Here is a 16,346-nt window from a genome sequence, read left to right as displayed (position 1 = left end):
ATTGGATAATATACCCCATAAAGCTTGCTTTTTAATTCTTTGACATAAGCTTTCTAGATACTTAAACCTCATTTAATTATTTATCTTCCTTATAAAAGTGTAAAAAACGTGTACTTGAGAGATACTTTGGTGTGAAATGTACTATAAGAAGTGCCTGTAAAGTTCAATGCATCTTGCTTTTCAATCCTCAAAACTGCTTTTTTTTTTTTAATAGCTTGATGGAATATAACATGCTTCTCCTATCTCCCCCTTCTTCCTGTGCCCTTTTCACTACCAGGTTTTTTTTTTCTCCTAGTCTTCTTGGCACTTGGAAGACTTTTTCCGCCAGATGAGTCAGTTAGAGTGGAAAATTTTAACCTGCATTTTCTTTATTGGCTGGGAAAAGAGGCTTGAAGGCAAAGACGTTTGAATTTGCTTCATTAGGCTCTTCATACCACCCTCCTGACCCTCTCCTGAGAATACCACTTTATATTCAAGTTAGAAAACCCCAAATCACCTGCCACTGTGCAAAAAAAAATCACCTGATCTTGAAATCACAAGATCAATAGTCAATTTAGAAAGTTTTTTTTGAAGAACGAGAAAAATGTTATTGATTTACTTGTGTGTGTGCATTTTTCTAATTCCACAAAGAATTTAAGGAGGTTTTACAAACACAAATAATACTGTAGGATCAAGAGTGGAAAGGAAAAAATATGTATATTTTGCAAAAAGAGAAAAGGAAAATAGAAGAATTGTTAAGTTGAAAATAAATTGTATTCTAGCACAGAGTAGCTATCAGCTGTCTAGTGTTTATTATAGGTAGAACACAACACTATCTCATCAAAATATGTAGTCTAATATAATATGTAGCCACTGTTTTGAATCTGTTTAGATTTGGTAGATGTAGAAATTGAAGCTTGAGCTGGTTGATTTATTGAACTCCACACTGCTAATTAATGGCAGAAACAGGCTTTTGAATCCAAACCAATTTATGGCTTGCTTTTTGCAGAGGTATTTATTATTAGTAATGGTAATACACCATACTATCTTAACAAATATACAAATAAATTAGCTGCATTAAATCAGTCAATATTTTCCCGTAACTGTCAATGCTTAAGAAGTACAATAGGTTGGAGATTCAGTAATTGTTGGGTACTGGTGGTAGTTGTGGTTTTGATGTAGTAAAATACACAGGTTGTCCCTGTTCTTTCCTACAGTGCAGGTCAAAAGTAGATCATTTAAAGACTAATGTTATCCTTGGAGGCTGTATTCTTCACCAAGATATTGGTGTTAAATAAACCATATAGACTCAGCCATCAAGAATCTGCCTGCAATGTGGGAGCCTGGGGTTTGATCCCTGAATAGGGAAGATCCCTTGGAGAAGGGAATACAACCCACTCCAGTATTCTTGCCTGGAGAATCCCATGGAGACAGGAGCCCGGCAGGCTACAGTCCATGGGGTTACAAAGAGTCAGACACGACTAAGCATCTAACACGTTTTCCTTCATATGCTGTAAATGTGAAGATACAACACTAAAAAATTCTACCATGAGGTAAATTGCTCAAAATTGTGGTTAAAGCTGTTTATAATCTCATAAATCACCATGCACATTCATTAAACACTATATATACACACACACACACACACGCACACGCACCATACCGCAATATCACAAAATCAGGCCTAAAATTAATTTTTTGGCTATATTAAATACTAATTATTTAATAGGATGCATTTTGTTTGCACTAGACTTAAGACATAGGAAAAAAAATTGGGACAACTTGAATATTTCAGGTCTCTTAAGAAAAGTCTCTTGAGAAAGTATTTTGAACAGCTTCTTTACCTCCAGATAAATTTCCCTGTGGCAAATGGAAGCCATCAGAATAATTCCCTACACCTTAAAGCTACTTCAAAGTACTATAATTTGTCTCCTTGACAGCTTATTGAGTTAGATCAGAGTAATGATTCAGGAAAAATGTGCTGACTCTCTATGTCTTAGGCACCATGCTAAGATATTGTGCACATAATTTAAAAATTTTAATAGCAACTCCATGAAATGTTATTATCCCCATTTTAGAGATTGAGAAACCACAGAAAGATTAGAGAAGTAAAACAATTTGCCCCAGGGCCACATCCATGATGGAGCCTGAATTTAAACCTAGACATGATGCCAAACCCCATAGACTTAACCACTTGGACTGTCCCCCTATCCTATAAAAGAACAGCTAAGGTTGTCATAGAGACTTGACTGTGTATAGACAGTTGCTGTAAGAGAGGAAAAAGGCAAGAGGATTTGGAGCATAGGTTTCAGTTCAGTTCAGTTCAGTTGCTCAGTCATGTCTGACTCTTTGTGAACCCATGGACTGCAGCACGCCAGGCCACGCTGTCCATCACCAGCTCCTAGAAATTCCTCAAACTCATGTCCATTGAGTCGGTGATGCCATCCAACCATCTTGTCCTCTCCCTTCTCCTGCCTTCAATCCTTCCAAGCATCAGGGTCTTTTCAAAAGAGTCAGTTCTTCGCATCAGGTGGCCAAAGTATTGGAGTTTCAGCTTCAGCATCTGTCCTTCCAATGATTATTTAGGGCTGATTTCCTTTAGGATGGACTGCTTGGACCTCCTTGCAGTCCAAGGGACTCTCAAGAGTCTTCTCCAACACCGCAGTTCAAAAGTATAATTTCTTCTGTGCTGAGTTTTCTTTCTAGTCCAACTCTCACATCAGACATGACCACTGGAAAAACCATAACTTTAATTAGATGGACCTTTGTCGGGAAAGTAACATATCTGCTTTTTAATATGCTGTCTAAGTTGTTCATAACTCTTCTTCCAAGGAGCAAGCATCCTTTAATTTCATGGCCACAGTCACTATCTGCAGTGAATTTGGAGTGCAAAAATAGTCTCTCACTGTTTCCATTGTTACCCATCTATTTCCCATTAAGTGATGGGACCAGATGCCATGATCTTAGTTTTCTGAATGATCAATTTTAAGCCAACTTTTTCACTCTCCTCTTTTACTTTCATCAAGAGGCTCTTTAGTTCTTCTTTTCTTTCTTCCATAAAGGCGGTGTCATCTGCATATCTGAGGTTATTGATATTTCCGGCAATCTTGATTCCAGCTTGTGCTTCATCCAGCCCAGCATTTCTCATGACGTACTCTGCATGTGTGTTAAATAAGCAGGGTGACAATATACAGTCTTGACAAACTCCTTTCCTGATTTGGAACCAGTCTGTTGTTCCATGTCCAGTTCTAACTGTTGCTTCTTGACCTGCATACAGATTTCTCAGGAGGCAGGTCAGGTGGTCTGGTTTTCCCACCTCTTTAAGAATTTTCCACAGTTTGTTGTGATCCACATGGTCAAAGTCTTTGGCATAGTCAATAAAGCAGAAGTAGATGTTTTTCTGGAACTCTCTAGCTTTTTTGATGATCCAGTGGATGTTGGTGATTTGATTTCTGGTTCCGCTGCCTTTTCTAAATCCAGCTTGAACATTTGGAATTTCACAGTTCACATATTATTGAAGCCTAGCCTGGAGAATTTTCAGCATTACTTTGCTAGCGTGTGAGATGAGTGCAATTGTGTGGTAGTTTGAACATTCTTTGGCATTGCCTTTCTTTGGAATTGAAATGAAAACTGACCTTTTCCAGTCCTGTGGCTACTGCTGAGGTTTCCAAATTTGCTGACATATTGTGTGCAGTACTTTCGCAGCATCATCTTTCAGGATTTGAAATAGCTCAACTGGAATCCCATCACCTCCACTAGCTTTGTTCATAATGATGCTTTCTAAGGCCCACTTGACTTCACATTCCAGGATGTCTAGCTCTAGGTGAGTGATCACACCATCATGGTTATCTGGGTCATGAAGATCTTTTTTGTACAGTTCTTCTGTGTATTCTTGGCACCTCTTCTTAATATCTTCTGCTTCTGTTAGGTCCGTACCATTTCTGTCCTTTATTGTGCCCGTCTTTGCATGAAATGTTCCCTTGGTATCTCTAATTTTCTTGAAGAGATCTCTAGTCTTTCCCATTCTATTGTTTTCCTCTATTTCTTTGCATTGATCACCGAGAAAGGCTTTCTTATCTCTCCTTGCTGTTCTTTGGAACTCTGCATTCAAATGGTTATATCTTTCCTTTTCTCCTTTGCCTTTTACTTCTCTTCTTTTCACAGCTATTTATAACCATTTTGCCTTTTTGCATTTCTTTTTCTTGGGGATGGTCTTGATCACTGCCTCCTATACAATGTCACAAACCTCTGTCCATATTTCTTCAGGCACTCTATCAGATCTAATCCCTTGAGTCTATTTGTCACTTGTACTGTATAATCGTAAGGTATTTGATTTAGGTCATAGTACATCAAGGCTGTATATTGTCAACCTGCTTATTTAACTTACATGCAGAGTACATCATGAGAAATGCTGGGCTGGAAGAAGCACAGGCTGGAATCAAGCTTGCCAGGAGAAATATTAATAACCTCAGATATGCAGATGACACCACCCTTATGGCAGAAAGTGAAGAGGAACTAAAAAGTCTCTTGATGAAAGTGAAAGAGGAGAGTGAAAAAGTTGGCTTAAAGCTCAACATTCAGAAAACTAAGATCATGGCATTTGGTCCCATCACTTCATGGGAAATAGATGGGGAAACAGTGGAAACAGTGGCTGACTTTATTTTTTGGGGCTCCAAAATCACTACAGATGGTGATTGCAGCCATGAAATTAAAAGACACTTACTCCTTGGAAGGAAAGTTATGACCAACCTAGATAGCATATTAAAAGCAGAGACATTACTTTGCCAACAAAGGTCCATCTAGTCAAGGCTATGGTTTTTCCAGTGGTCATATATGGATGGGAGAGTTGGACTGTGAAGAAAGCTGAGCACCGAAGAATTGATGCTTTGGAACTGTGGTGTTGGAGAAGACTCTTGAGAGTCCCTTGGACTGCAAGGAGATCCAAGCAGTCCATCCTAAAGGAAAACAGCCCTGAATATTTATTGGAAGGACTGATGCTAAAGCTGAAACTCCAATACTTTGGCCACCTCGTGCAAAGAGCTGACTCATTGGAAAAGACCCTGATGCTGGCAGGGACTGGGGGCAGGAGGAGAAGGGGACGACAGAAGATGAGATAGCTGGATGGCATCAATGACTCAATGGACATGAGTTTGAGTAGACTCTGGGAGTTGGTGATGGACAGGGAGGCCTGGCGTGCTGTGATTCATGGGGTCTCAAAGAGTCGGATACGACTGAGTGACTGAACTGAACTGAATTGAATGGTCTAGTGGTTTTCCCTGCTTTCTTCAATTTCAGTCTGAATTTTGCAATAAGGAGTTCATGATCTGAGCCACAATCAGCTCCTGGTCTTGTTTTTGCTGACTGTATAGAACTTCTCCATCTTTGACTGCAAAGAATATAATCAAGCTGATTTCGGTATTGACCATCTAGTGATGTCCATGTGTAGAGTCTTCTCTTGTGTTGTTGGAAAATGGTGTTTGCTATGACCAGTGCATTTTCTTGGCAAAACTCTATTAGCCTTTGCCCTGCTTCATTCTGTACTCCAAGGCCGCATTTGCCTGTTACTCTAGGTATTTCTTGACTTCGTAGTTTTGCATTCCAGTCCCTTATAATGAATAGAACATCTTTTTTCTGTGTTAGTTTTGGAATTAGAACTGTTCAACTTCAGCTTCTTCAGCATTACTGGTTGGGGCATAGACTTGGATTACCGTAATGGATACCATGAATGGTTTGCCTTGGAAATGAACAGAGATCATTCTGTCATTTTTGAGATTGCATCCAAATACTGCATTTTGGACTCTTTTGTTGACTATGATGTCTAGCTCATTTCTCCTAATGGATTCTTGCCCACAGTAGTAGATATAATGGTCATCTGAGTTTAATTCACCCATTCTAGTCCATTTTAATTCACTGATTCCTAAAATGTTAATGCTCACTCTTGCCATCTCCTGTTTGACTGCTTCCAATTTGCCTTGATTCATGTACCTAACATTCCAGGTTCCTATGCAATATTGCTCTTTACAGCATTGGACATTACTTCCATCACCAGTCACATCCACAACTGGGTGTTGTTTTCCCTTTGGCTCTGTCTCTTCATTCTTTCTGGAGTTATTTCTCCACTGATCTGGAGCATGTTGGGAACCTACCAACCTGGGGAGTTCATCTTTCAGTGTCCTATCTTTGTGTCTTTTCATGCTGTTCATGGATTTAAACTAGCTGAAATTCCTGAAATTGGAAGGTGGAACTCTTGTATTTTAGTTACTGAATGGAAGTATACTATATTCAATGTATTTCTCTACTCTGCACACTGTCCAAGTGATAAAGGGGCTTAGGAAGTGGGGATTAGGAAATATCTCCTGTGTTTAGGCCAAGTCACAAGATTTGTGAACACTTGCCTCTTCTTTCTCCTACAATCATTCTCTCTTTTGATGAGAGGAAAAATAGCCTCATTCTGAATCAATGAAAAAACTTCTGTCTTCTTGCCAGCGGATATATGTTATCTGCACTTACAGAATTGAAAGTGTACCTCAAAGGAGCATTCTCTTGGGAAGAAAGGTAATGAGATAAAAGAGAATGAATATTTTTAAAATCATGGACACCTAGGATCAAATCCTGGGGTTGATGCTTTCTAGTAGCATAACCTACTTTACTTCTTTGAGCACTGATTTCTTTTTCTGAAACTTGAGGGTGATCCAAATTACCTCCAGAGTTATAATAAAGATATAATGCATATAATACAGATAAACTCATGATCCTAAAAGACATAAAACAAATGAAGTCTTTTCATCTCTTATATTTGTCTAAGAGCTTTTCACTTCCCTTCCCTTCTCCTCTCCCTCTCCTCCCTTTTCTTTTCTTTCTCTTATTTTTTCTGTAGCAGTATTTCACAAGCCCGAGTTTTGTCTATGTATATTGTTGCTACAGTTTTGTATAAAAGGAGACCTTGATCCTTTGCTTGTGTTTATGTATTAATATAAGTGTCTCATCTTCACAGGTTTTAGAGGGGGAACTCTGGATGCTGGTGGATCGGTGAGAAAAAGCACTTATTTTACCCCTGACCTGAGCACTGAAGAGATACCCTTTCACCACTGTTGCAAATTCATGCTTCCAAAAACTGGTGAGTTGAAGAACTTATCCATTGTGTCTGCATTAAAGAAAATATATTGTAAGACATAACTAATAACATCAACAACAACACCAACAACACAAGTAGAAACAAGGACCTACTATGTAATGCCTTCCTAAATATTTTCTCTTTAAGGAAATTTTGAGATCCAGCTTTTCTGTGGTTAGAATCTGGGTAAGAAAATATTAAGCTGGAAACGCCAAAGATGATGTAAGTCATTGGGTATATTTTAGAGGTGGATTTGTTCAACAACCACTTGTCACTGTCATCCTGTAAATGTCTCTCTGTACTGACTCCATTGCCCCAGGCGGTCGTGTGCCTCTCTAAGACATCTCTCAGCTGTGACCTTCTCTTGGAGGGAGGGAGCTGGCCAAAGGGTGCATACCAACCAAAGCTCTTCATTGTATTGGCCCAACTCTCCTGGTCCTACATTTCTCAGCATACATCTCTTTCTCCTTTTCTATTGCATAAGTCCAGTGGAATCATTTCCATTGAATTACATGGAAGAGTCTGTTCATGGGGCTAGTCTGCAGTTCTTCATTGCATACTTAACTTTCACAATTTCATAATTTGCATAATATACTGTTTTCTTGAAGTCATAGTTTATTCTCAGGTCCTTTAAACAGTTAAATTTCTTTAATTGCCTCTTTATGGTTTTACTGGTTTTTTTTTTCCCTCTGGATAATTTTTGGGGATATTTCTAGTAACCAATCCATGTCAGGGAAGCAGTAGGACAAATGATTTTGAACCACCTTGGCTGACTGAATAAGGTGTTTGAGAGAACACTGGGGAAGTAGGGAGGTTGCAGGGGATTATGCTAGAATGTTCTGTTGCTCTCATCCCAGCTTTACCCCTTTGTCATTTTGGTGGCCATTGGATCATAAGAAATATTAATGACAAATCTAGTTTTGTTTGAAGATGAAAATCTTAACTGTTTACCTCATAGGGATATTGTAAAGGTTTAAATGAAATAATCTGTATGAGAGGTATGGCACTATGCTTTCCATTCTATAATAACTCAGTATCAGCTGTACAGCTATTATTACTCTCAATTCTGAAATTCTGTTGGTCAACCTTTCTCTTAAAGTAAAATCTAATAATTAAGCTAATATGTTATATGGTTCTTCCAGGGTTCAAGCATTATTGTGAAAGATAGAAACCTTTCCTGAGTCAGTACTACTTTTGAGGATAAAATTGGGATACATATTTAAAATGTATTTAACTCCAAAGAAACTATCTGAGGTAACCGGTGGGAGATGGGATGCAAAAACCTATTAGACATCCAAACTGAACTAATCTTAGTTGAATAAAATTCCTGAACAGCTCATTGCCACGTCTGAGGAACAGTTTTGGTCTAAATGAGAATGACCAGAGATTATAGAAAACGTTCCTTCCTGCTCTTTTAAAAAATGTTTGCTTGTATATTGAAATATAGATGGTGCACAATATAATGCTAGTTTCAGGTGTACAACCTAGTGATGCTACATTTTAAATGATTATGAAATAATCAGCATGGCAATTCTAGTAACCATCTGTACCATGCAAGGTTATCATAGTACTATTGACAATATTCCCCATGCTGTATATTACATCCCTTTGGCTTATTTATAAGCAGAAATTTGTACCTCTTAATCCTCTTCACCTATGCTTATTTTGCCCAACCTCTATTCCTTCCCCTCTGACAGCTACCCATTTGTTCTCTGAATCTATGTGTCTGTTTTCATTTCATTTGGTTTGTTAGAGTTCACATATAACTGAGATCATGGGGTACTTGTCTTTCTTTACCATTTCTCTTAACATAATACCTTATAGATCCATCCTCATTGTTGCAAATGGCAAGATTTCTTTTTTCATAGCTGAGCAATATTTCTCTCTGTGTATGTGTATGTAAGTATATATATACATATAGATCCTCATCTTCTTTATTCATTCATCTATTAGTGAATAATGCTGTGATAGTTCAGATGGTAAAGAATCTGCCTGCAATGCAGGAGACCCCAGTTTGATTCCTGGGTTGGGAAGATCTGCTGGAGAAGGGACAGGCTACCCACTCCAGTATTCTTAAACTTCCTTGGTGGCTCAGAAGATAAAGAATCTGCCTGCAATGCTGGAGACCTGCAGTCCCTGGGTTGTGAAGATTCCCTGGAGAAGGGAACGGCTACCCACTCCAGTACTCTGGCCTAGTGAATTCCAGGGACTGTACAGTGCACGGGGTTATGAAGAGTTGGACATGATTGAGCAACTTTCACTTTCACATTGGTGGATAATGCTGTAATGAACACAGGGGTGCATATATCTTTTTGAATTAGTGTTTTTGTTTAGATAAATAACCAGGAGTGAAATTGCTGGGTCATGTGGTAGTTCTATTTTTAATTTTTTGAAGAACCTCCATACTGTTTTCTGTAGAGGCTGTACCAATTAACAATCCCACTTACAGTGTTGAAGGTTTCCCTTTTCTCCACATCCTCATCAACACTAGTTATCTTTTGTCTTTTTGATAACAGCTGTTCTGACAGATGTGAGATGATATCTCATAGTGGTTTTGATTTGCGTTTCCCTGATGTTCATGATGTTGAGCATATTTTTGTGTGTCTATTGGTCATCTGTATGTCTTCTTTGGAAAAATAGTTATTTAGATACCCTGCCCATGTTTTATCAGGTTATTCTTTTGCTATTGAGTTGTATGAATTATATATATATATATATATATATATATATATATATATATATATGATATTAACCCCATATTGGACATAATTGTTTGCAAATATCTTCTCCCACTCAGTAGGTGGCTTTTTCATTTTGTTGATGTTTTCCTTTATTGAGCAACAGATTTTTTAGTTTGATGTAATACTATTTATTTATTTTGGCTTTTGTTTCCCTCTTGTCTGAAGAGACAGATCCAAAAAAATATTGCTAAGTCCAGTGTCAAAGAGTATACTGCCTATGTTTTCTCCTTGGAGTTTTATTGTGAATTCTTATAATTGTCTCTAATCCATTTTGAATTCATTTTTGTATATGCTGTGAAAAAGTGGTACAGTTTCATTCTTTTGCATGTAACTGTCCAGTTTTTCCAACACCACTTATTAAAGAGGCTGTCTTTGCCCCACTGTATAGTCTTGCCTCCTTTGGTGCAGGTTAATTATGTGTGTGTGTTTCTGGGACTCTTTCCTGTTCTGTCTAAATGCAAACCTGTGTGGCATTTACCCAAGAAATATAGCCTTTCAGATATGAGTGTGAACCCCACAGGTCCTTTCTCGTGAAGCTTCTTTGCCATTTCCTTTTAGAACACTCCCTCACACCACCCCCTCTCTATGGGCCTCCATGTGGGCCTCCAGCAACCTTCAGCTCTAATACAAAGGGCGCTCCAACCAGCCAGAGCACACAGGCCAACTTTTAATAGCAACTGCAAGAAGCTGGGGCAAAAGAGAAACATGATTTCCTTTACAGAACTGAAATGGCTCTAAGACCAAGAGCCCTGAAGTGAGACAGACCTGAATTTAAATACTAGTTCTAACAATGAATTTCTTCCTAATGTATAATATTATTAAATGATACATATTTCATGGGATCAAAATGAAGAGGAAGTGAAGTCATATTTATAAAGAGCTTCACAGATCGGCCAGCATATAGTAAACATTTAGTAATCAGTAGCTATTATTATATTTTCCTCAAAATATTTTTTTTGCCAGCAATCATGAAAGTCAGTCTTTGTATAGATCCCATGACTAGGACTTGGAGAAGAAAAATGGTCTGAACAATTTAGACAATTATCTTTCTCCTTAGGATCAAGAGAGGCATTTTTTTTTTCTTAAATATCCAAATGGTCCATGTCACTTTACTTATCCAGGGACTTGCCACATCTATCCTTACTTTTATGCAATGGGAAACATTTAAAAACATGTATATATACACATAACTTAGATGTTAATATAATATATGAATATACTTTCTGTAACATTTTGCTCATCTGTTCTCTCCAATGACTGTAACCCTGTAAGGTAGGTTTTATATTATTCTATTTTATGATTAAAGGAAAAAAGAAGCAACTTGGCCTGGCCACAGGCCTTGCAGCTGATTAGGGATAGAGCTGGGGTGTCCTGACCCTTTTCCAGTTTTTTTTCCTTTGTACTGCTCCAGTGACCATGGAAACGAAATGCACTGGAGCTTGGCTGCCAGAGAAGTTTCAGCTGATAGGTAACCAAAGGAAGGAGCATGGCTGAAATCCAGTTAAAAGTTAAAATCCCGTTGGGCAGTTCCTTCTTAACTGACGACAGGAATTGCTGTCACATCCCTGTCTAGCCACTTTGCAAACAGCGGAGATGTTAGCAAGAGCTAGCAGTGAACGGTGAATGCTTCCTAAGGGAGCTGTGATTGCTTTGGCTGGGTTCTGCCGTAGCCGTTTCCTGGTGATGAAGAGACTGTAGGCAGACAATCAGAGGCGGTTACCATTTTCTAATAACCACCTCAGGCTTTTGGCACCTAATTCTCTGGCACTGTTTAGGGAAGCTTTTTATGTTATTTTATGCTACTTGTCAAGTCCAACTGCTTGTCTAATTTCTCTGGGAAATATGACACTGTCCATCAAATCGCTCACCACAGTGGGATCCAGTGTGTGCTTTACATAAGTGAAAAAATGAGTTAGTCACTCAGTCGTGTCTGACTCGTTGCGACCCCGTGGAATGCAGCCTGCCAGGCTCCTCTCTCTGTCCACGGAATTCTCCAGGCAAGCGTACTGGAGTGGGTTGCCATTTCCTTCTCCAGGGGATCTTCCCAACCCAGGGATCTAACCCAGCTCTCCCGCATTGCTGGTGGACCCTTTACTGTCTGAGCCACCAGAGAATTGTGCTTTACACATGGGGTTGTCAGAGGAGTTCTGGTCATCTCTGACAAGCAAACAGCAAAGAGAGAAAATTTTTTAAATGGCCCCATTTTACCCAGTTTTCCCATCTGTGGTCCCATGGTGTTTTGAAATCGGGTTGTGGTCCTGAGTGAATGACACAAGGAAACACTTTGCTGCTTGTATTGCCTACTTGGTTTTCATGAACCTCACATGGACTGGCTTCATCCTGTCCCCAGGTCCATAAGCCTCTATCATTCCCCCCCGCTTCCTGTGCAGGCTTCCTCTGGTTTGTGGGCTGTGTACTTCGTCTTGTTCCTTCAAGGCGAGGACTGAGCTGCTGGTCAAACAGTTTCTGTGGTGGCTTCTGCCATCTGTTTATCATCCAGTCCCAGGCTCAGGTTTTCCTTCCTTGTTTTTTTTACCTGAAATAGCTCTTTTCCCAAATTTTTCTATAGCTTTCTCTTTCCACTTTCTTTCCCCTCTTCATAGTAATTAAGCAGAAATAATGCTCCCTTTCCACACATTGACTTTGTAATACTTTTTTTCCTAAAGAGTTATGTTCATGAGACTAACCAAAACATGTTAAACTTGGTATTGATTCGATGACTTCATAAACCCCAGACTCCTTGACAGCTTTTTTCTGTGTATGTATGTGTGAATGAGCTGGCTTGAATCTCTTCCAATCTACCTGAATTTCCTTCTTAAGGCAGTTACATATAATGCCGCTTAAAAGGAATCATCTATATAAATTTGCAGTTTGGCAGGCAGGTTCCTCCTGGAACTCTGGAGGATTAATAATAAGTCATGGAGATTACACATTCATGTGGGAAATAGGAAGGCCCCAATGTGGGTAAATACTACTTAAGAAGACCCCACATCACAAGGAAGGCTGGAGGTTTTTTGGAGACTCTTAAAACACTCCCTTTGTATCATTTACCACAGTGAACTTTCTCCCTCTAGTGTATGTTATATTCACATTGAATCATTCCAGTGATTTTGCTTTTAGCCTGCATATACCATGTATGGTCTGATCTGGGTAGATAAACCAGCCTTATAGGTTTAAAGGAGATTGCATGAGCTGTTGCTGGGAAGTTTTTCTTGAGTTAGTTAGGAACCTGTGAAACTTAGTCCTTGATATTTCAGTAGCTGTCATTGGTAATAAAATCTGGTCCTTAAAGAATGGTGAGGGACCCTGGTGGACAAATAGAGGGAAACCCCTTATTCTTTTTTCTGAAGTCCCCACAAATTTATGCTGTGACCTTAATTTAAGAGCTTATTGCTTCTTTCACTAAAAAATTACAGATTTTAATACTTTCTGTTAAACAAAAGTAAAATTATAAGAATGTAATACTCTTCCAATGCCCTGGAAATTGTCAAAGACTGCCCAGGGATTCCCCAAGAGCTGGACTGGGACTGATTCAGAGACTGTTTCATCCATAGAAACTTAAATTGTTTCTGTATGCTGGGAGTATACAGTGAATGAATGAAGGCACTCAATGAACAAAATGAATGAATGAAAGGAAAAATAGAACCAAAGTCATATTTTAGTAGCCTAATTATATATTTTCAGAGTAATGTATTTAAAAAGGGACTGTGATAACACATTTCTAAAAGGAGCTAAATGGCATATTTGACACTTTCCGAGAAGGGATTCTGCTTCTATCACTTGATCTAGGTTTTCAATTTTGGAAGCATTGAGAATTCCCTGTGGATGAATACTGGTGAATTTTTAAGGCAAGCTGAAGACCCAGGCTGCCCTTGTGGACATTAATACTCCCATGGCGCACTTTCCATGAAGAAGAAAAGTGTGGGTTTGCTGTCTTTGCATCAGAACTCCTAGGATTTGGCTGACTGCCTGGTTTATCCCAAGACATTAGTCAGCCCACAAATTCCACATTTGTTTATTCAGACCAGAGCAAGTGAATACTGCCATTCTCCCATCTCCTTTGTTGGCAAATGCTTTGTTAACCTGAATTGAGTTCTGCAACACAAAATAAAGTGATTAACCTTTTGGGGGTTCCCCCTCCCAGGTTCTTGTATGAGCAACTGAATCTAGAGACCACAAAGTCCCCACTGTCACTTTTCCTCGCACTGTCCTTTTATTCTGATGCTTCCACATTGTACTCTGGGAAACCAATACCTTCCAGAGTGTGGCTGAACTGGTGCCACCATTAAGAAAAGGAGGTTACTGGACTATTCAGTGTTGCAGCAAAGGGCAGCTAGGTTGATTATTCTCATACTCTTTTTAAAAATCAACTTCTATATTTGGCTGCATTGGGTCTTAGTTGTGGTGCCAGCTCTCTAGCTGTGGTGTGTAGGCTTAGCTGCCCAGTGGCATGTGGGATCATAGCTCTCTGACCAAGGATTGAACCAGCATCCCCTGCATTGGAAGGTGGATTCTTAATCACTGGACCACCAGGGTAGTCCCTAGATTGATTATTCACTCTTATGTAGTCTACTGCTGAGCGTCTGCAAATCACCACCTTGTACTCGCAAAAAATAAAGTTTTCTCCCTCTGAATATGTGGTTTGAAGATACAGGAAGTAGAGATATTAACAAAAAACAACCAGTTTGGATGATCACAAATATGTGGTCGATCTGGCATATGCAACTAAAAAGAATGTGTACTCTTATTAATCACCAGGCTATTTGTTTATCTTCGAATATCTGTAAAGACCTAAGTGTTTTAGAGGAGGTCTGAGGGTCTAATTTGTAAATCACCATTGGCTACAAAAGAGTGATTAGTTAAAAAACAACTGTTTTGCAACATGGTTCAACACAGAAGAGATGATAAAGGAAATCATAAAAATTAACATTTTTGTCATTGAGTCGCAGTTGTTTTTATAGCAAGTTGCACATGGCAGCTTGGCAAATAATTCTCCCTTGTTAGGCCCGTAGGAATTCTGTTTGGTATATCAAGTTTGGACTGTGACTGTGTTTACCATGGGTAACCTGTTTTTCTCTCTTCTCTTCCTCCAGCTCTTAGCCAGAACTACCTTCCAGATGCCCTCTTTCTACCACACTCCTCCTCCTTAGGATAAGAGAACAAGCACGTGATGTTTGAAGCAAGAAGATTGAAGAATTGTTGCCTGCTAACCCAGCTCTTGGATTAAAACAATCTTTTTAGCTCTTTAATGTGAAGCTCAGGGATCACTTTTTTTTTTTTTTTCATTCATGAGACTTTTGCAACTTGTTATTTTCATACCTGAAATCTGGAGGAAAGCTTAGTCTAAATAGTTTCTAAAATAGCCATTAGCTCAGGAGATATGCAGCCAACAGGAGCTATGTGACAGGAGATATGCGTGTGACAGGAACTTTGCCTACACTACACTTTTTTGATCACATGTTTTTTTAAGGTGTCATTTAAAAAGTTTGTTTTTTGGAAATGATTCTTCCCACTATTTTTCTATAGAGGGTCAGGGAAATGTATAAATAATTTCTGGGTTAGGTGCAGAAGATACATATGCTGGCAAACAAATGTACAGTATTAAAGCAGATTGTCCTTTGGAGATACTTTTTCAGGCTTGAGTCCTTTATTTCTGGATTTGACTCAATGGAAATCTTTACTGAGTTCCTAGCACATGCACAGCACTCTGCTGAAATAATAGGAGTTGGGGGACTACAGTCTAATTGGAAGACAAGGATAAAGAGAGAACATCTATACATACAGCACAAAGCAGAATAAATTATAATATACAACAAGCTATGGAATATTGTGGAGCAAGAAGGCATTTTTTATTAATGGAGATAGGAAATGCATTACCAAGGTGATGGCATTCTTGCTCGGTCACAAAAGACAGGTAGGATTTTGGCAGGTGAAGAGCCATTCTAATGCAAGAGAATAATAATAGAAAAAGCACAGTGGTCCATTAAGGGCAGAAGCAGGGAAATAAAGGGTGGCTAGGATTATAGTGTGATTTCTGAGCTGCGTGCACACAGCTGTCCATGCCCTCCTCCTTTTTTTAAAAAATTAATTAATTTATTTTAATTATAGGCTAATTACTTTACAATATTGTAGTGGTTTTTGCCATACATTGACATGAATCAGCCACGGGTGTACATGTGTTCGCTCCATCCCAAGCTTCCCTCCCACCTCCCTCCCCATCCCCTCCCTTTGGGTTGTCCCAGTGCGCCGGCTTTGAGTGCCCTATTTCATGCATCGAACTTAGACTGGTCGTCTGTTTCACATATGGTAATATAAATGTTTCAGTGCTATTCTCTCAAGTCATCCCACCCTCACCTTCTCCCACAGAGTCCAAAAGTCTGTTCTTTATAGCTGTGTCTCTTTTGCTGTCTTGCATATAGGGTCATTGTTACCATCTTTCTAAATTCCATATATATGTGTTTTTTTTTTCTGTTTTTTTTTTAGTGTTTTATTTTTTTAATTTTAAAATCTTT

The 16,346-nt window shown here is 38.9% G+C and overlaps 1 long non-coding RNA gene across 1 annotated transcript in view; it reads left to right on the top strand.

Moving 5' to 3' along the window:
- The window catches only part of LOC102173187, a 66,615-nt gene extending 50,719 nt beyond the window's left edge, over positions 1–15,896 (top strand). The window contains exons 3-4 of the long non-coding RNA XR_001918424.1: positions 6,974–7,096; positions 14,928–15,896. This is a non-coding gene — a long non-coding RNA (uncharacterized LOC102173187). The remainder of the gene's footprint in view (positions 1–6,973; positions 7,097–14,927) is intronic.

Source organism: Capra hircus, chromosome 8, assembly GCF_001704415.2.
Source record: "Capra hircus breed San Clemente chromosome 8, ASM170441v1, whole genome shotgun sequence".
NCBI classification, from domain to species: domain Eukaryota; kingdom Metazoa; phylum Chordata; class Mammalia; order Artiodactyla; family Bovidae; genus Capra; species Capra hircus.
The sequence above is the reverse complement of the archived record's forward strand: the minus strand, read 5'-3'. Positions and strand labels throughout refer to the sequence as shown.